Below are 20,284 nucleotides of genomic sequence, written 5' to 3'. Positions count from 1 at the left end.
GTTCTTGGTACAAGGCACAGAAAGTGACACTCTTCAAAACCTGGTATGTATGCACCCTGCTTCCCACCCATAGATAAAGGTTGTGCAAAGGCTAGGATTCCCTTCCTCAACATCCTCAGCCCAACAGCAGAAGTCAAGTACATGAATAGCACCCAAGTGGCATCATGCTATCAGACTGGTCCTTCTACTGAACATTTCACATTGCAAGAAAACTCTCTTTACAGCTTCTGATCTAACCTTCTGCTAATGATGGCATAGGTTAAGGAAACCATGCACGAAAATGAGTCCCGTTTAATAACCATCACCTATAGAGGATGAGCAATGGAGTTGCCGCATTAAGTATCTTAGAAATAAGTTTCAAAAAGGTTCTCTTTAAATTTGATACATGGACTGGATTCATTTTCGTGCATCTCTTTTCACGTGTGGATGATTTTTTGGCGTGCACTCTCTCTTCTCCTGTTTGTCTTTTGGATAGGTTAAGGAAACTACAGGATCAGTTGGCTCTCTCTGTTTTGTATTAAGGAAAGCTAGTTGGCCTCCAAACTGGAAGTGCTAAAAAAAAATTTTTTTCTCATTGACATATATCCCCTCTTTCAGACTGCATGAAATGCAGCAATGCACACGTTTGGCTTATGACACTAAATAAGATTAAAGCATATTTATACCAAACAAAGCAAGCGTATGTGAAATATCCATAAGATTATAAAGCACTTACACATTAAGCACACTAAAGTCAGATGGATGACATGAGTGCTCTAAAAAGATATGATCTCAAGCTGGCTGAGTCAAGAGTACTTTAGAGTTGAATACCTATTTTAAATGTAGTCATATTACGCAAAACATTACATTTAATGCACACACTATTGTCAACCCTATGGCTCATCCTGTCCAATGTCAATGGATGCAAGGAGTTCAAATCCCAGGCAGGGAGAGAAGACTACTGTTAATACAGTGATTACCCTCAGGGATGCCAGCAGTGGTTAACACCAAAGAAGATTTTTCCAGCCTCCTATGCAGCAACAGCATGCCCATCTTGGAAAGGAGAAACAAGAGGGGAATAAAAAAATACCAACAAAAAAACCCCCCAAAAAACCAAACACACTTATTTGAAAAATATTACAACTTCTCAATTTATGTGCATTAATGTTAATATTCAAGGATCAATATACAAAAGTACAGTTTAATTAGTTTTTCAATTGTTCCCCAAAGATAACATTCATAGATTTATACTGAAGGGTGACATTTGTTGCTTGCTGGTTCCTAAAATACGGTTCTTGAATTTAGAACGCTGCCTTGTAACCAGAAGTCAATCATTGCAACTGTCAGTTACTTTGTGATCTAGATAAGGTTAAAGTTAGACAGAATTGACAGCTCAATAACCAAAGGGTAGATATGTGAATTCAAGAAAATACCACCTTTAAACAGTTAATTATCCTTGCTCCAAAGCTTTAGTAACTATATATTAAGTCCTGGAGAAAAATTGGAGTTTTTCTAGATTGTGGCCTCTTTTTGAAGGACCAACAAAAAAGGATGCTGTAGTACTTGAGGTTATATACATCTTTTATATTGGGGTTTGTTTGTTTTTTGGCCTGGCAGTTTCCTCTTGATACTTGATAAGCACAGTCAGAACTGCTCTTAACTAGGCTACAGCATCATAAGTCTTTATTCATACCTGGGGTGGGTGGAGCTTCACCATATTTTTTTTTTATATGCCCTCCCATTACAGGGAAAGTCCTCAAGGGTGTCACAAACTACAACTCCCTCTGAAACCCAGATAACAGACCCTGGCTTCCACCACATTCCTGCCAGCCCAGGAGGGAGAGGGTGTGTGGAAGCAGATGCCTGGTCATTAAAAAAAAACAAAAAAAAACTAACTATTAAATTTCCAAAAAAAAAAAAAGACAATCAAGAAAAATATTAAGGAAATTACACAGGCTTAAATATTGAAAATAAAAATAGAAAGCAATATAAAACACAACTATAATTGCCAGTGCACATCAATGAGGAGAGAAGAGCAAAAAACATAAGAAAAAAAAGAATTCACCATATCTAAGCCTGAAGGTCTACCTAAGAAGTTACATGGCCCATCTCACTAACCCCAATTGCAATCTACCTTGCAAAAGGTTAACTGTATAGGATCCGCAGAGACATGTTTGAAGCTAATTATACATATACAAGGAAAGTGTGATACAAAATGTAGCACCTATGGCCAAAAACCCTAGATTTCTTTATAAGAAAAAGCTTCCAAATGACTTGAGTCTCCTTGACATGAGGAAACATTTTTTGATGCAAAGACTTTGTAAGGTAGAAAAAAGTTTAAGGGTCCAAGCTTTATCTAATTCTCTGGCAAAAACTACCAATAAAGCAGACCTAGCCAAATTCTCAGAACTAGGCTGCTTTAGGAAAGCAGAAAGGTCTAATGCACTCCCAAGAAATCCGTGCTGAGAAGAAACAAAAGAAAGGAGAGATTATTAGGCAGCTGGTTTCTCTGCACCCTCCACTACATCAGCAGAAGAGGACTGGTAACTATAAAATCTGGCATGCAGTGGCTCACTGCTAATGGCTTGCTGAAGCTGTGCACTTAAGGGGCTTGCCCCTTGATGAAAATCTGACTGCTGGTGTGGTCTGTGTTTTTCAGCAACAGGAGAGAAGAGGAGAGGTAGCTCTTTTGCTCACTCATCTCAGCCTACTACTGTAGCCTCATTGAACCAACTGTTAATTGAGGCCTTTTTCAAGAGATATGCTGGAAATAGATTTTGGAGCAACTTGCTCCGATCAAGAGGAGACCGTGGTTTCCTTAAGTCCTACTGGGCCTACACCTCCACTGGCTTTTAATCCTGCTTACAGAGGATCTGTCAATGGGGGTAATTGGGGTAGATACATAGAAACATATATAGAAACATAGAAATGACGGCAGAAGACCAAATGGCCCATCTAGTCTGCCCAGCAAGCTTTCACACTTTTTTTTCTCATAATTATCTGTTACTCTTGGCCCTAGTTACCTTCCACCCCCACCATTGATGTAGAGAGCAGTGCTGGAGCTGCATCTAAGTGAAGTATCTAGCTTAATTGTTTAGAGGTAGTAACCGCCGCAATAAGCAAGCTACCCCCACGCTTGTTTACCCAGCCTGTGCAATTCAGTCCTTGTTGGTTGTTGTCTGAATATAAATCCTCTTTTCTTATTCCCCCTGCTGTTGAAGCAGTGAGCTGCGCTGGATATGTATGCCAAGTGAAGTATCGGGCTTAATTGATTCGGGGTAGTAACCGCTGCAACAAGCTACACCCCCGCTTTTTTGTGAATGCAAATCCTTTTTTCCACATTTCTTCTTGCCGTTGAAGCATAGAGCAATGTTGGAGTCGCATTAACCGCGTGTATGTTTATTGAATAAGGGTATTAATCTCCAGGTAGTAGCCATCATTCCCGCAAGCCACCCCCATGCCTCTTCTCTTCATTCACATCCTCTAGACTTTATGGATTCACAGTGTTTATCCCACGCTCCTTTGAAATCCTTCACAGTTTTGGTTTTCACCATTTCCTCCGGAAGGGTGTTCTAGGCATCCACCACCCTCTCTGTGAAGAAATACTTCACGACATTGGTTCCGAGTCTTCCTCCCTGGAGCTTCAAATCGTGACCCCTGGTTCTGCTGATTTCCCCCCCCCCCCCCCCAACGGAAAAGGTTTGTCGTTGTCTTTGGATCATTAAAACCTTTCAAGTATCTGAAAGTCTATATCATATCACTTCTGCTCCTCCTTTCCTCCAGGGTATATATATTTAGATTCTTCAATCTCTCCTCATAAGTCATTTGATGAAGACCATCAACCTTTTTGGTCACCCTTCTCTGGACTGACTCCATCCTGTCTCTGTCCCTTCGGAGATACGGTCTCCAGAACTGAGCACAGTACTCCAGGTGAGGTCTCACCAAGAACCTGTACAAGGGGATAATCACTTCCCTTTTCTTATTCTATACTCCTCTCTCTCTATGCAGCCCAGCATTCTTCTGGCTTAAGTTATCGCCTTGTCACATTGTTTGCCAACTTCAGATCATTAGACACCATCACCCCAAGGTCTGTCTCCTGCTCCGTGCACATCAGCCCTTCACCCCCCATCGAATACAGTTCTTTCAGATTTCCACACCTCATATGCATGACTGCACTTTTTGGCATTGAATCTCAGATGCCATATCTTCGACCACTCTGCCAGCTTCCTTAAATCCTGTCTCATTCTCTCCACTCCTTCCGGTGTGTCCACTCTGTTGCAGATCTTAGTGTCATCCGCAAAAAGACAGACCTTACCTTCTATCCCGTCAGCAATGTTGCTCACAAAGATATTGAACAGGACTGGTCCCAACACTGATCCTTGTGGCACTCCACTTAACACCGCTCTCGCTTCAGAGTAAGTTCCATTTACCATCACACAGTCTTCTGTCCGTCAACCAGTTTGCAATTCAGGCCACCACCTCGGCACTCACTCCTAAGCTTCTCATTTTATTCACCAGCCTCCTGTGCGGGACAGTATCAAAAGCTTGCCCAGCGAGGAGCCAGACTATTTCCAGTGTGCAGCTAAGATATAACTGTTTTTATTAAGTTATAATTATTGTGAAGGCTTCTGTGTATAATATATTGCTGTCTGTGCTTTCATAATTTATTTAAACATTTTTATATACCGGCATTAGTTGTGGACATCATGCCGGTTTACAGTAAAACTGGTTAAGCTTAGAAATTACATTTTAACAGGGGAGTCAAAAACTGGGAAAGGGGATAAGAGGTAGCTGAGAAAGGATAGAATAACAAAACGTGTTTCCTTGAGGTGAGGGGAGAGAGTATAACAAAAACATAGATCCTCAATAATAATAATCTCTCGATATTGATATATATATTAATTTGCTGTTGGGTTTCTTTAAGGTTCAAGGAAAAACCCCCCCAAAAAACCAATCTAGCTTTTAATTAGACAGAATCTCTCTCTTATTTGGATTTAGCTGTCACTAATAATCTGTTTAGATATTAATATTGGGCATAAATTGCTGAGGGATCGTTTAAAGTAAGAACAAAATAAACTTCCAGAAAGTGTCCTGCTCTACCTAGCTTGGGCGTGGCTGACAGAACAATCTGGGGTCAATCAGATCCATTGTGGGCTGTGCTCAGCGAGAAGCCAGGAAGCATTAAAGCTTCTTGCATCCAGCTAAGTAAAAGTTTAACTTAGTAAACCAATCAGGGGGTAGGGTCTTAAACTCAATTGCAGATACAGAGTCCTGAGAATATCCTTGACCCTTAAGGACTGTCAGTCTATTAAACACAAACTTTAAAATTTGGGTAATTATAATAGAAGGTGTAATAAGATTTTTAAATTTTCCCTATTAGAAAGTTTTGTTTAGATGTTCTTAAGATCTCCAAAGCTATACCAGAGGTATCTAAAGTTTACTATTTGCCATTAATGTATTTTAATACTGTTGTATAATTCTTTGAGCAGGACGTTCGAATGAAATTAAAATGTAAGCCAGCATCTGTGCATGGCAATATGCAGTACCTGCTACTGAGCCAGCCTATTTTACAATAATCACAAGCTACAGAAACATCTATTGAACTCACACTAAGTATTAGCTGGTTTAAAATGTCTATAAGGGGGAAAAAAAAGGCTAAAAGCCTCAAAAGACACCTGGTTGGTAGAAATGATCCCAAAAATGAAAGGAGTTCACATACTCAATGCCAAAACCCCTCACCACACATAGAACAACCTGGAAAAAAAATGCAGACGTGGATATACTTACATGGAGCCTGAAACTATAAGTTACAGCTTAAAATAAATGCCAGAATGAGATTCTAAATAGCTCACACAACATACAAGTCTAAAGGACAGACCCTCCAGCAAATAGGACAGATGGTCTATTAAGAAATCACTTCCAAAATTGGGGAAACTGATAAAAAAAAAAAAAAAAAAAAGAGTACAAGTCTTTAGAATTCCAAACTAATGGTCACATGATGGCAAACATGTTCCCCATAGCTTTGTGTTCAATTCCAATTTTATTTTATCCACCATGTTTATCTATATAATTCTTCTGCTGCAGCTTATGATTCATGCCTACTTTAAATGGACAGCTTTTTATTTATTTGTTGAGTTTTATATACCGTCATTCGGTAGAGCCATCACAACGGTTTACAAAAGTATACATTTTTCTTAGCAGTTGTGCAACAGTAAAAACAATTTGAACAATATCAGAAATAAGCATATCAAGTTCAGAGAGCATTATTAGGTTGGATGAGGAGGGTATGCAGGTTCAGGGTGAAGAGAATGTATTAAGAGGTTTACAACTGAGAGTTCAGTTAAGAGTTGGGATGATCAGACGTCTGAAGGTCAATGTAGAATTTGCGGAACATTAGTGTTTTTAGGTCTTTTTTGAATTCTCAGGAATTTAGGTAGGGTGTTCCAAAGTTTAGGTGAGGCAATTGAAAAGGCTCTCTCTCTTGTGGTTGCCAGATGCACATCTTTGATAGGGGGAATGTTTAGGTAACCTGAGTTATTAGAGCATAGGTTTCTTGGAGGATTTTGAGAGATTATGTTTAGGGTGTTAAGACCTTGATGATCATTGTTTAGGATTTTGTGGATTATGGTCATTGATTTGTAAGCAATACGTGCAGTAATAGGGTGCCAGTGAAGTGAGGTCAATATTGGTGTTATGTGTTCACTTTTTGTTCCAGTTAGGCCTCTGGCAGCTGAGTTCTGCAGTATTTGGAGTGGTTTGAGGGATGAAAAAGGTATTCCAATTAGTAAGGAGTTGCAATAGTCGAAGGTGGAGAAGATAAGTTGCAGTACAGTTCTGAAATCTTAGGGGTTGAGAAATGGTTTCAGGTGTCTTAGGGTTAGGAGTCTGTGGTATCCTTCTTTAGTTTTATTTGCTATGTGGTTCTTGAAAGAAAGTTCTTTATTAATGATAACTCCGAGGTTCCTGGTGTGGGTGGTAGGGAGTATAGTTATTTGTCTGTCAAGTATTGTCAGGGGTGGCGGAGTTAGATTGGGTTTTTTATCCATGAGTATTATTTCAGTTTTGTCAAAGTTGATTATGAGTTTCAGGGAATTTAGGAGATGTTTGATTGAGATAAGTAGTTCTGAGGTTTCTTTTAGGTGTCTTTAGTCAAGAAAACAAGACTACAAAAACAAGGAAAGCAGTTACGGACAAAGTGAAAACAGGAGAAGCAAGTGAAGAAAGAGGAAGATCAGCAGTGCTTATTATATTGGAGTAAGTTGCAAAGCATCTTGCTAAATGTGTGACAGCAGTTTTAGAAGACAAACTAGCCAAATTCCAGTCCTTTATAGAGGAGTTTTGTGAGACAGTAGCAGCCTACAGCTAACGGACTACCAGTGAAAGCAAGCTTGGAGAGCGAGGAGTATTGGTGGGCTTACAAGAACAAATGCAACAGCTTAAGAAGAAAAATGACCTGTTAAGAGGAACAGATTGACAATCAAGAGAATAGGAGTCGTAGAAATAATCAGCTTAATTGGTATCCCCAAGTCCATTAAAGATTGGGAGCTGCAACAACTTTGAGAGAATAATTTGAGAGAAACTAGGATGGCAACCAAAAACAGTCTCTGCAGTCTGAAAGAATTCATAGACTGGGCCCCTTTGACAATCAAGGGAAACCTAGACCAGTTATTGTGAGAATTTTGAACTATGCCAATTAAAATTTTTTCAGGCGTACCTCTTGATGAAGCAACTGGAATACGAGGAATATAAAACATTGCTCTTTCAAGATGTCTCTGCCCAAGTTGCCGCAAAACAGAGGGAAGTCACGCTGTATTGCACTAGACTTTAAAAAAGGAATAAAATTCACTTTGTAAAACCCTGCATGTTTACAAGTGTACCACACAGGGGAAAATAAACTGCTTAATACCATGGAAGAAGTGAAGCAATATGTGAATAAACTTTTAGCCGATAACATAGTATTTTGGCAGGTGGTTATATTTGACGTGAAACAGAAGGGCGCTCTAATTTGTTGCCCAGCTTTTATCCTGTTCTAACAAATATTTTAATTCCACATTTGGGATCTTATTTTTGAATGGAATTTGAGTATGGTTTTGGCTTCTACACGACATTCTTGCCGTCTACAAGTATATGGCTTCTTGAGGTGATGCAGCTACATTACAGAGACATGGACAGAGTTTAACACGTGGTGGTCTGACGGAGTCACCCCAAGATTATTTTAAATTATCACCAAGATTTCCTGTTTCTAGTGAAGAATTGAGCTTTTTATTGAAAAATCAATGTTTTTTTATTTGATCTTAACCTGGAAGACGTGACCTAACATATCTATCTTTGCTTTTTTTTTGTTGCACAAAAATTTCCCTATCTCCTATTATGTGACGTGAACATATGGAAGGGAGAGAGAACATGGGATACCAGCTGTTTCAAACTCTTCTGAAGTTCTAAAGTTTAAGGGTTTTTTTTTTTTTTTTACTACATTTCAGATGACAAGGAGAGTGCAATCGCGAAGTGAGATTACACTATTTTTATTACTTTCCTCAAAGAGATGAGGTGGTTTCTTTTTTAAATTTTGGATGGTTGTATAATGCTGTTATGAATGCTGAGAGTATTGAAGATTACAGTCATGCAATTTTCTCACTATTACAATTACTACCATCTTGATTTTAAAGTATGGTGGCTGCATGGAATAAATGATGGAATTCTTTCTTTTTGTAATTTTCTTCATAAACTTTTGAGTCATATTTGGAAGGAACCAGAGTTTGACCCATTCTAATTTTTATAAATATGGATGGGTAAAAAAGATGAAACAGATGGGGAGAGAAGGTTGGGGAGTCCATGGGAGGTTCAATTATATTAGTGAATATGTGGGGATGTGTGAAGTATGCATGGGTTTGATTGTATTTATATGGCATGTATGGATGAACTACATGGTTAGATCTATCTGGAGGAAATGCACTGAGTGTGGATTGCCAACCAATTTCTTCAGAAAGGATTGTATAATGTTAAATGTTGGGAGGAAGTGGATACTGGACCCAGGCTGGGGGGGCACTAGTCATTCTTAGATTATGGAGTTTCTATGTACCAGACTTATTAGTGGATTCATAGATGGTACAAGATCTTAACTTTTGCTCTTGGAATATCAATGGATTTCATTCTTCTATTAAGCAGAAAAAGGTGTTGCTTTACCTGAAGAAATTACAAACCTACTGCATTGCTACAGGAAATGCATTTAGAAAGCAAAGGGCATATGAAACTTAAAACTGTTTGGGTTGGAATGTGTGAATTTGCTTCCTATTCCAAACAGAAACATGGAATAGCAATACTTATACACAAAAATATTCCATTTCAATATGAAAAAGTAGTTAAAGACCCCCAATGTTGGTTTATATGGTTAGCAGATCAAATCTATAGCAGAAAATTATTGCACCTAATGTATACTAGCATAAGTTTTTTTTTTTTGTTTCTCTTGTTATGCAAACACTACAATTTGCAGATTATCAAATAGTGATGGGGGGAGATTTTAACATTTTCCCCAAATCCTTTGCTAGCTATATCACCAATACATTCGAGAACAAAATTACAAGAAAGTATATTATTTCTCATGGGATAATTGTATTTGGAGGTCATCTGGAGGTTACATCCGGATGATGTGGATTATTCCTTCTCATGTTCATAATTTTTTCCAGAAAATATTTTATCATCTCAAACTTTATACCTCACAGTTAATTCTGCTAATATAGGTGTTAATCTGTATCACATCATTCTCCCATAGATTTTACGATGCAGGCAAATAAAAGAAAGCCGTTTTCTTGAAAGTTGAATCCTACGTGGTTTCGAGAGCCTGAATTCAAAGAATATTTGCTTGATGGCAGACTTATAAACTAAGAAAATGGGGTGAGGAGATGGATAAACGAATATTTTGGGAAACAGCGAAATTTGTACTGAGGGGAGATCTCATATATGGCCAAAAGGAAACAGATATTCCTAAGGTGCTGGGAAACTACTTCCAAATAGTTGAGGCTAAGATGATGTATGGCAGAAATAAAACAGCAGAGAATAAACACAATTGGAGAATTATAGATTTAAGATGAATCTTATATTTTGGAGAAAATTTAAAAAAAAAATATATTTTTTTTTTTAAAGCACAACTTTACAAATATGAGATTTGTGCAGGTAAATTGTCTCAGTACAACAAAAACAGATGTACTTATTTTAGACATGAGAGATGAACAAGTCAATCTTAGAAGGGATAAGAGAAATAGCAAAATTGCTTACCTTGTAATAGATGTTATTCCAGGACAGCAGGGTGTAGTCCTCACATATGGGTGACATCACTGACGGAGCCCTATCATGGAAACTTTGTCAGTTTCTCGAAGCTTTTGACTAGCACACTGAGCATGCCATTTTATTCTCAGCCACAGGGATCTACCTTCAGTCTCGTATGTAGCAATAAGCTTTAGCAAAAATAAAATAAAACTTATCTGACCCAACTCCGCGGGGTGGCGGGTGGGTCTCGAGAGGACTACATCCTGCTGTCCTGGGATAACACCTATTACAAGGTAAGCAATTTTGCTTTATCCCAGGACAAGCAGGATGCTAGTCCTCACAAAGTTAATTAGCAAGCTATAGGCTGAGTCATTTTGTAGTGAAGCAACATTGCAGTATTGTTGGTAAAAATGAGGCAGCCAAAAATCACAGCAGGTTGGATGTAGAAGGAGTTGGGATTATACAGGAAACAAGTTCTTTAAAACAGCTTGTCCATAGGCTGAATCTTGTCATCCTTTGTCCAAGCAGTAATGAACTGCAAAGGTGTGAAGAGAACTCCATGTTGCCACTTTGCATATGTCGAGGATTGGCACTGAACGATAGTGTGCTACTGAGGTTGACATTGCTCTTACTGAATGCGCCTTTACTCGACCTTGGAGGGGAAGGCCTGCTTTTTCATAACAGAATTCTATACAATCTGCTAGCCAGTTGGAGAGAGTGTGTTTGCCCACTGGATTACCCGGTTTGCTTGGATCAAAAGATACAAAGAGTTGAATGGATTTCCTATGGACTGCAGTGCGGTCTAAGTAGTATGCTAGTGCATGTTTACAGTCCAAGGTATGTAAGGCCCTTTCACCTTGGTGAGAGTGAGGTCTTGGGAAGAATGTGGGCAAAACTATGGATTGGTTCAAGTGGAATTCCGTAACTACCTTGGGGAGGAATTTTGGATGTGTCCGGAGAACCACTCTATCATGTAGGAATTTTGTATAGGTTGAGTACGTGACAAGTGCTTGTAACTCACTAACCCTTCTAGCCGATGTAATGGCTATGAGGAAGATAGTCTTCCATGTGAGAAATTGAAGATCACAGGAAGTCATGGGTTCAAAAGGAGAACGCATGAGCCTTGTTAAGACCAAATTCAGGTCCCATTCTGTGACTGGTGGCCGAATTGGTGGTTTAAGGTGAGTTAAACCTCTCATAAACCTACTGACAAGAGGTTGTATGGATTTTGGTGCATATCCCATCTTGTTATGGTAAGCTGAGATTGCACTTAAGTGTACTCTTACAATTGAGGTCTGGAGACCAGAGTCTGAAAGATGGCATAAATAGTCTAGCAGAGAAGGTGTGGGGCAGGAGAAAGGGTCTATGTTCTTTCGCGTGCACCACAAAGTAAATCTTTTCCATTTCGAAGAACAGTTCTGTCGCGTGGAAGGTTTATGTGAAGCTATAAGCACTTGAGACACATTAGTTGAAAGATTGAGTGGTTGTAAGATCAAGCTTTCAACATCCATGCTGTCAGAGATAGGGATTGAAGGTTGGGATGGCGCAACCTGCCCTGATCCTGAGTTATGAGATTGGGAGCTACACCCAGGCGAATTGGTTCTCTGATCGAGAGGACTAGGAGTATGGGAAACCATACTTGTCGAGGCCAATACGGGGCTATAAGTATAATGGACCCCTTGTCCTGTTGTAGCTTCACTCGAGTTTTGGTTATTAGCAGTATCGGAAGATACGCATATAAAAAGTCGGAGTTCCAAGGGCGAGCAAAGGCATCCTTGGCTGGCTGGTGTTTGTCTGTGCAGAACGCAGAACTTGTCCACTTTGCAATTCAGGTGTGATGCAAAGAGGTCTATTGTTGGTTGTCCCCAATGCTGGAATATCCTGGTTGCTACTAAGGGATCCAGGGATCACTCGTGAGGTTGGAACTGACGACTGAGGTGATCTGCAACTACGTTGTGGATGCCCGCTAGATAAGTGGCCCGGAGAAACATTGAATGTGTCAGGGCCCAGTCCCAAATCTGTGCTGCTTCTTGACAAAGGAGATATGAGCCCGTACCTCCCTGTTTGTTCAGGTACCACATGGCTACTGTATTGTCCGTTTGAATCAGAACAGTCTTGTGTGAAAGGCAATCTGAACGCATGCAGAGCATAATGTATAGCTCGAAATGTTGCTTCGAGTTTTGACCAAGTACCCTGGGTTTGGAGATCATCTATGTAAGCTCCCCAAACTAAGATGGATGCATCTGTAGTTAAAGTTATCTCTGGGATTGGTTGTTGGAAGGGTAAATCCTTGCGCAAGTTGTCTCTGTTGATCCAAATGAGAGAGCGACGCAGTTGGTGGGTTACTTGAATTGGAGAAGACAGTGGTTGAATGGCTTGGATCCACTGTGACCTTAATGTCCATTGGGTCATTCTCATGGCTAGTCTTGCCATAGGAGTGACATGAACTGTGGAGGCCATGTGGCCCAGTAAAGTTAGAAACTGATGAGCTGTTGCTTGTTTCTGTAAGTGTAGCGAGTTTGCTACTAGGGAGAATGTGTCTGCCCGATCCTCGGGCAGAAAAGTTCTTGAAAGGATGGCATTCAATTCTGCTCTAATGAATTGAAGTAGGTGAGAGAATGAGATGGGACTTTTGATAATTGATGAGAAACCCCATCAAGTGAAGTAGAGTAATTGTTCGGCTGAGAGAAGCCAAAGCTCCTTGTTGAGATTGATTTCTGATGAGCCACTCATCTAGACAGGGGAAAATGTGGACACTTTCCTTGTGTAAGTGTGCTGCTACTACTGCCAGGCATTTCGTGAATACTGTGGGAGCTGAGGCAAGTCCAAATGGTAGTACTCTGTACTGGAAATGTTGATGACCCACCAGGAAACGCAGATACTTGCGATGAGGAGGGAATATTGGAATGTGAGCGTAAGCATCTTGTAGATACAGATAAAGCCAATCTCCTGTTTGAAGAAGGGGAAACATGGTGCCTAGAGAAACCATCCTGAACTTTTCTTTCTTTAGAAATACGTTGAGATTTCTGAGGTCTAGGATGGGACGTAGGCCTCCGGTTTTTTCTTTGGAATGAGGAAATAACGGGAGTAGAGTCCTCTGCCCTACTGAGTCCAGGGCACCAGTTCTACAGCTCTGGCTCTCAGAAGGGTGGATAATTCTGCTTGTAGATGAATTATGTGATTTTCGTTTAACGAAAGATGTTTTGGAGGAGAGTCTCTTGGAGTTGAGAGGAAACTGAGTTGGTAACCTCGTGATATTGAGAGTACCCATTGGTCTGTTATCTGCAACCAATGGTTGTAGAAGGAGGAAACTCTGCCCCCTACTGGCAGGTTCAGTTTGGGATTGTGGAGATGGGCTTTGCTCTCTGGTGGTGGCCTCAAAAACCTGCAGCCGGTCCCATCTGCAGAGGCAGATGAGGCCTAGTGGTTCTAGGCTGTCTGGGTTGAGATGTTTGTTGTGGACGAGAAGATCTACCCCTGGATGCTGTGGATAATATCGTCTCTGCCTGTAGAAAGGTTTTCTGGTTTCTTTCCTTGGTGGATGGCGAGACATTGATGAGGAAGACTCTTGCGGAACTGACGACAGTTGGCGCAATGTCTCTGTGTGTTCTTTTAGTTGGGCCACTGCGTCCTGGACTTTCAACCCAAAGAGGTTGTCACCTACACAGGGCAAATCCACTAGCTTCTCTTGTACCTCAGGCCTGAGGTCAAATGCTTTTAAGCCAGGCCCAGCAATGTGCACCGATTCCTGAGGCTGCCATTCTTGAAGATGTTTCGAAGTTATCGCATGCAGTCCGGACTTCGTGCTTTCCAGCTTCAAGTCCTTTTTGTATAATGGCCTGAGCTGCATCCTGGTACTGTTGAGGTAGGGAGTTAGAAAGTGCCTGCATCTGCTTCCATAGATTCCTTTGGTATTGCGTCATATAAAGTTGATAGGACGCTATCCTGGAGTTGAGCATAGCTCCTTGGAATACCTTTCTCTTGAAAGAGTCTAGGAATCTATGATCCTTCCCAGGTGGAGTGGAGGAAAGAGGTCGTACTCTTTTGGACTTCTTTTGAGCCGACTCAACTATTACCGATTGATGTATTAACTGTGGCTTTTGATAACCAGGCACATGTTGAACAAGGTATGTAGAGTCCACTCTTATTAATAGGTGGAACGGAACATGGATGTTCCCAAAGCCTATCTTGTAACTCCAAAAGTACTTCGTGGACAGGAATGGCCAGGACTTCTTTTGGAGGGTCAACAAATTGTAAGACTTCTAAAGTCTGCTGTCGTATATTCTCCTCAGACACTAAGTTGAAGGGAATTGTGTCTGCCATGTCTTTTATGAAATTGGTGAAGGACAAGTCTTCTGGTGGAGACTTCTTCCTGCCTTCAGGAGGAGACGAGTCAGACATGAAGCTTTCAGATGAAGAATCAGTATTTTTCTCCTCCCATGAGTCGTATGGCAGTTGTCTGGAAGGAGAAGTAGGAGTAGACCTCTGTGAAAGTGATGGATTCAATGATCCAAAGAGACCTGAAGGTCCTGGTTGAGGATCATCGACAGGTTTCTGTCCCAAAACATCCCCTGGTCCTGCAGGTTTAGCAGGAGTATGTTGCGGTGGGATGGGATGGCACCGATGAGGGAGTCTAATCTCTTCATCAGCATTTGGAATAGTGCTAATTCCGGTTGTCCTGGTGCCCCAGGTAATGGTATCGGTGCTGGTCCTATGATTGGAGATGGCACCGGCGCGGGTGCCAACATAAACAATGGTGTCTGCTTCGGCGAGGGCATCGTGGGCAATGCTCTTGGAGCACGTCTAACACCGCTTGGCGGATAAATCCGCTCAATTCCTCCGCTGGCTCAGGCAGAACAGCTACACGTGGTGGTGGTGGTGGCGTTATCTGTCCTACCACAGGGCCCTGTGGAGGTTTGATGTCTGGTACCTCGAGAAAAGGTGAACGCCTCGGTGTCGAAGGCCTTGGTGTTTCCTGAAGGCAAGACCACTTGGCTGTCGACTTCTCCGGGAATAGTACAGATTCCGGAATCGAAGGATGTTGATTCCGATGTTTTGACCAATGCTCCAATGCTGATTTAGTCGATGCCGCAGATATGGGGGGGGGGGGGGGGGGGTGTCTGTGATAAATGGTCCCCTGAACCTTCCAGACATTTCTTAAGGATTATCCTTTTTGAAGCTCCGGCCGGAGACGACTAAGTGGACGTCGATGGGGAAGGTAAGAGTTGAAGATGGAACAAATGTTCCATCTTTTCTTGTCATGCTTTCCGACCTTTAGCGGTCATTTCTGCACATTTTGGGCAGGATGAGACATCATGAGATTGGCCCAAACAAAGTATACACTCGAGGTGTGGATCCATAATCCACATGGTCCGATTACATTCGGGACATTTTTTAAATCCCGTGGCCATGATAACATAGACAGCCATCGATGGATATCTGAAGAAAATATTCTCAAACTCAAATGAGTCGGAAGGGAATTTATCTACTCACCGGCTGGTGGTAACGAGGGAAACCCCGATTGTGGGAGAGGAAAAAAAAAAGAATTTTGATCTGATTTTTAGTCAGAATTTGTGTGAGAAATCTCACAGGCTCCTACTCCGAGATGCCAAAAGCAGCGCTGAAAAACGAAGACTGAAGGGAGACCCCTGTGGCTGAGAATATCATGGCATGCTCAGTGGGCCAGTCTAACGTTTCTAGAAACTTTGACAGAAAGTTTTCCGTGATAGGGCTCTGTCAGTGACTTCACCCATATGTGAGGACTACCATCCTGCTTGTCCTGGGATAAAAAGAGATTTTGTAAATTTTACAGGACATCAATATTTCTTATTTTCAGGTTCGGAGACAAATAAGGATAATTTCAAAACCATTTACCACTTCCCAAATTAACATCTCTGGAAATTCAAAAACTTATAGCATCTATCACAGTAATGGAAATTCAAAAAACTTTTAACCACATGTAAAACTCCAGGGCCAGATGTTATGAGTGAATTTGATAAGACCCTTAAACAAGAAATTTCCACTTATTTTTTGGCCAGTTATGAATCTTTGACAAATGGGAATTTACCTTCTACACCTAATTTAGCGCCGATTACAGTATTACCAAAACTGGGTAAGGGTCCTACCTTGCCCTCTTCCTACTGACCAATTTCTTTGATCAATCAACACAGTAAACCGTTAATGGAAATTTTAGCAGAGCACCTGAAAACTATATTGCCTAAACTTATCCATCATGACCAAGCTGGCTTTGTCTGACTGACAGGCACTGGCTAACAAGCAAAACATTGGCAGCAATATATAACGTTCAATATTCTTCCAAACAGGTAGAATTGTTCAGTATAGATACAGAACAAGCTTTTAATAAGGTTAGCTGGGATCATCTTTTTTGGGTGTTGCAATAATATTGCTTAGATGACAATCCCGTGGCAATAATTTTGTTTAATGAAGAGGTGACTGATGAATTTTAATTGAGGAAGGGAACCTGGTAGGGATGCCTTCTGTCTCATTTTGTTTTTGCTAATGCTTGTCTCTAGCAATTAAACTTAAATCATCCTGGTTTTTCAAGGTATATCTATGGGAGACATGGAATACTAAATTTTTTCGCTGATATATTAGTAGAACAGGATGCAAATAAATCAATTCCAGTAATATTAGATATTTTTCAAACATTTAGTAACTTTTGCAGGATTGTTATAAATAGTCAGAATCAGAGCTCATGGTGGTAAATTTGGCTATGCTATCAAGATTGGGATTTAGTGTTCCTTTTGTAGTGGCCCTCAAAGAGTTAAAATATTTGGGAATTCTTATAGCAGTAGATGGAGCAAATATCTATGAGAGGAATATTGTTCCCATGTTAAGGAAAATATATAATTATATGGAAACCTGGAAGGACTTACCACTGACTACGATGGGTAGAAGTGCTATGTATAAAATGGTTTTATTTCCAAAAATGTTCTATATCTTACAGATGCTGCCACGATGACTTAAAAGGGAAGATGTTCTTATGTTGAAGCATCTTGTTAAATTCTTATGGAGGCATAAAAAAAAATCAAGGATTATTGCAACTAAATTGTATCAAGACAAAGAATTGGGAAGCATTAATCTGCCGGATATCCATCTGAACAATGCAACATGTCAGTTGAGAACAAGAACATGCCATACTGGGTCAGACCAAGGTTCCATCAAGCCCAGCATCCTGTTTCCAACAGTGGCCAATCCAGGCTATAAGTACCTGGCAAGTACCCAAAAACTAAGCATATCCCATGCTACTGATGCTAGTAATAGCAGTGGCTATTTTCTCTGTCAACTTGATTAATAGCAGTAATGGACTTCTCCTCCAAGAACTTATCCAAACTTTTTTAAACCCAACTACACTAACTGTACTAACCACATCCCCTGGCAACAAATTCCAGAGCTTAATTGTGCGTTGAGTGAAAAAGAACTTTAGCTGATTAGTTTTAAATGTGCTACATACTAACTTCTTGGAGTGCCCACTAGTCCTATTATCCGAAAGAATAAACAGATTCACATTTACCCGTTCTAGATCTCTCATGATTTTAAACACCTCTATCATATCCCCCTCAGCCATCTCTTCTCCAAGATGAACAGTCCTAACCTCTTTAGTCTTTACTCATAGGGGAGCTGCTCCATCCCCATTATCATTTTCATCACCCTTCTCTGTACCTTCTCCATCACAATTATATCTTTTTTGAGATGCAGCGACCAGAATTGTACACAGTATTCAAGGAGCGGTCTCACCATGGAGTGATACAGAGGCATTATTTATTTTATTTATTTTTGTCGTGTTTTATATGCAGTCATTCGGTATCGCCATCACAACAGTTTACAAGATTCGATCAGTATCAGATGTATTACATATGCAAAGCGTGGCTCTCACGGTTTACAGGCTTCATTCGTTCTCGGACAGGTTACATACGACCAGTGTAGGGCTAGTTTACATGTGAGAAACATGATCCGTTTTATTCACCATTCCCTTCCTAATAATTCCTAACATTGCTTGCTTTTTTGACTGCCGCAGCACACTGAGCAGACTATTTCGATGTATTATTTATTTAAAAACTTTTATATACCGATGTTCATAGACATATCACATCGGTTTACTAATAACAGGGGGATAAATATATTGAAACTGAGAGGGAAGTATAAAGTTACATGTAACAGGGGTATAAAAACTTGGGAGAGTTGAAGAAAAATGGTCTGGTGACCTAGGCGGAAGGAGTTAAGTAGATAGAACAATAACTATAACATTGTTTGTATAATTTGGTAGAGAGGGAAGGAGCTATGGAAGGGAGCTAATTCAAGTGTAGGCTTGTTGGACCAGCCACGTCCTAAGCTTTTATTTTTTTTTTTTTTGGGTGGCGGCAGTGCAGTGTTCTAGGCGGAGATCTGGTGGCATAGAGTTCCATAAAGATGGAACTGCTACGGTTAGTGCCCGTTTTTTGGTAGATATGAGTTGGATGATATTGTGGGCGGGGATGACTAAGGATCCTTCGTATGCAGTTCTGGAGGGTCTATTGGAGGTGCAGTATTGGAAGACGTTATTTAGCCAGGTAGTGTTTTCATTGTTTAAGGTTTTGTGAATAATTGTAAGGCTTTTATAGAGGATTCTCGAAATGATCGGGAGCCAACGGAGGTCTTCGAGGATCAGAGTGATGTGCTCTGATCTACGTGAGTTAGGATTCTTGCCGCTGCGTTTTGCAGCATTTGAAGGGGTCTGATTGAAGATGCTGGGAGGCCTAAAAGAAGGAATTACAGTAATCGATCTTAGTGAAAAGGGTAGCTTGGAGGAGTGTTTGGAAGTCATTGCGGTGTAGTAAAGGTCAGTTTTTTCAGTACCTGCAATTTGTAGAAAAAGTCTTTGGTTGTGTTAATATGTTTTTGGAGCCTGAGGTGGTTATCAAGAGTAAAGCCTAAATCTCTAACATGTTGGGAGAAAGTGAAGGGATGCACTGAGGGTGGTGGGTTAAGGTGAACTGGGGAGATAAAAAACAGCTCTGTTTTCGATATATTTAAGCCCATCTTGAGATTGGTGAGGAGGGAGTTGATTGAAGAAAGGCAGTTGTTCCAGGTTTTAAGCGCATTAGATACAGAGTCGGTGACAGGGATGAGAATCTGTACATCAGCATAGATGTAATGCATGAGTCCAAGGTCGGCAAAAAGTTGGCATAAGGGTAGCAGGTAAATGTTAAAGAGGGTGGGGGGAGAGGGAGGATCCCTGTAGTACGCCATGTGTTAGATTAATGGGGTTCGATTCGTGGTTACCTATTTTGACTTTATACTGGCAATTATTTAGGAAAGATGCAAACCAGCTTAGGGCTGTTCCTGATATACCTATGTCCGTAAGGTGTTCAATAAGAATATTGTGGCTGACGGTGTCAAAGGCTGAGGAGATGTCTAATAGGGCGAGAATAAATGATTGACCCTTATCCATACCCTTAAAGGATTGTGTCAGATAAGGATAGTAAAAGAATTTCCTGAAGCCAAATTGGGATAGGTAGAGGAGGTTATTATTTTAAAGATGATCAATGAGCTGTAAGTTAACGACTCTCTCCAAAAGTTTAGCCAGGAAAGGGAGGTTGGATATTGGTCTAAAGTTAGCTGGATCTGAAATGGCTAGGTTTGGGTTTTTTTTTTAAGATGGTTTGAGGATGGCTTGTTTCAGAGCCGAGAGGACTTGTCCTAGGGTGAGTGAGCAGTTGATAATTTCTGATAAGGGTTTGGCAATTGTATCAGGAATGGTAAGAAGGGCTTTAGTAGGAATAAAGTCCTCAGGGTGTGTAGAGGGTTTCATTTTCTTTAGTAGGTTAGATATCTCTGAGATGGAGGTGATGTCGAAAGTCTAGGGGGATGCAGGTATTTTCATGTCTGGTATGTGGGGGGTAGAGGGGAGGGGGAATTTTGCAATGAGGTTGCTTATTTTGGTATGGAAAAAGGTTGCTAGTTCGTTGCATTTGTTTTTTGCCTCATTATCAGAGAATGGAGTGGGGGCTGGTTTTGTGAGAAGCGAGACATAGGCAAAGAG

General features: G+C 40.7%; 1 protein-coding gene across 2 annotated transcripts in view; it reads right to left on the bottom strand.

Annotated features, from left to right (window-relative positions):
* Positions 1-20,284, bottom strand: part of DYNC1LI1 (dynein cytoplasmic 1 light intermediate chain 1) — a 136,585-nt gene that overhangs the window by 48,877 nt on the left and 67,424 nt on the right. The window lies entirely within an intron of this gene.

The sequence above is a fragment of the Rhinatrema bivittatum genome, chromosome 2 (genome assembly GCF_901001135.1).
Source record: "Rhinatrema bivittatum chromosome 2, aRhiBiv1.1, whole genome shotgun sequence".
Classification (NCBI taxonomy): Eukaryota; Metazoa; Chordata; class Amphibia; order Gymnophiona; family Rhinatrematidae; genus Rhinatrema; species Rhinatrema bivittatum.
Note: the sequence above shows the minus strand (reverse complement) of the source record. Positions and strands in the feature narration are given on the sequence as shown.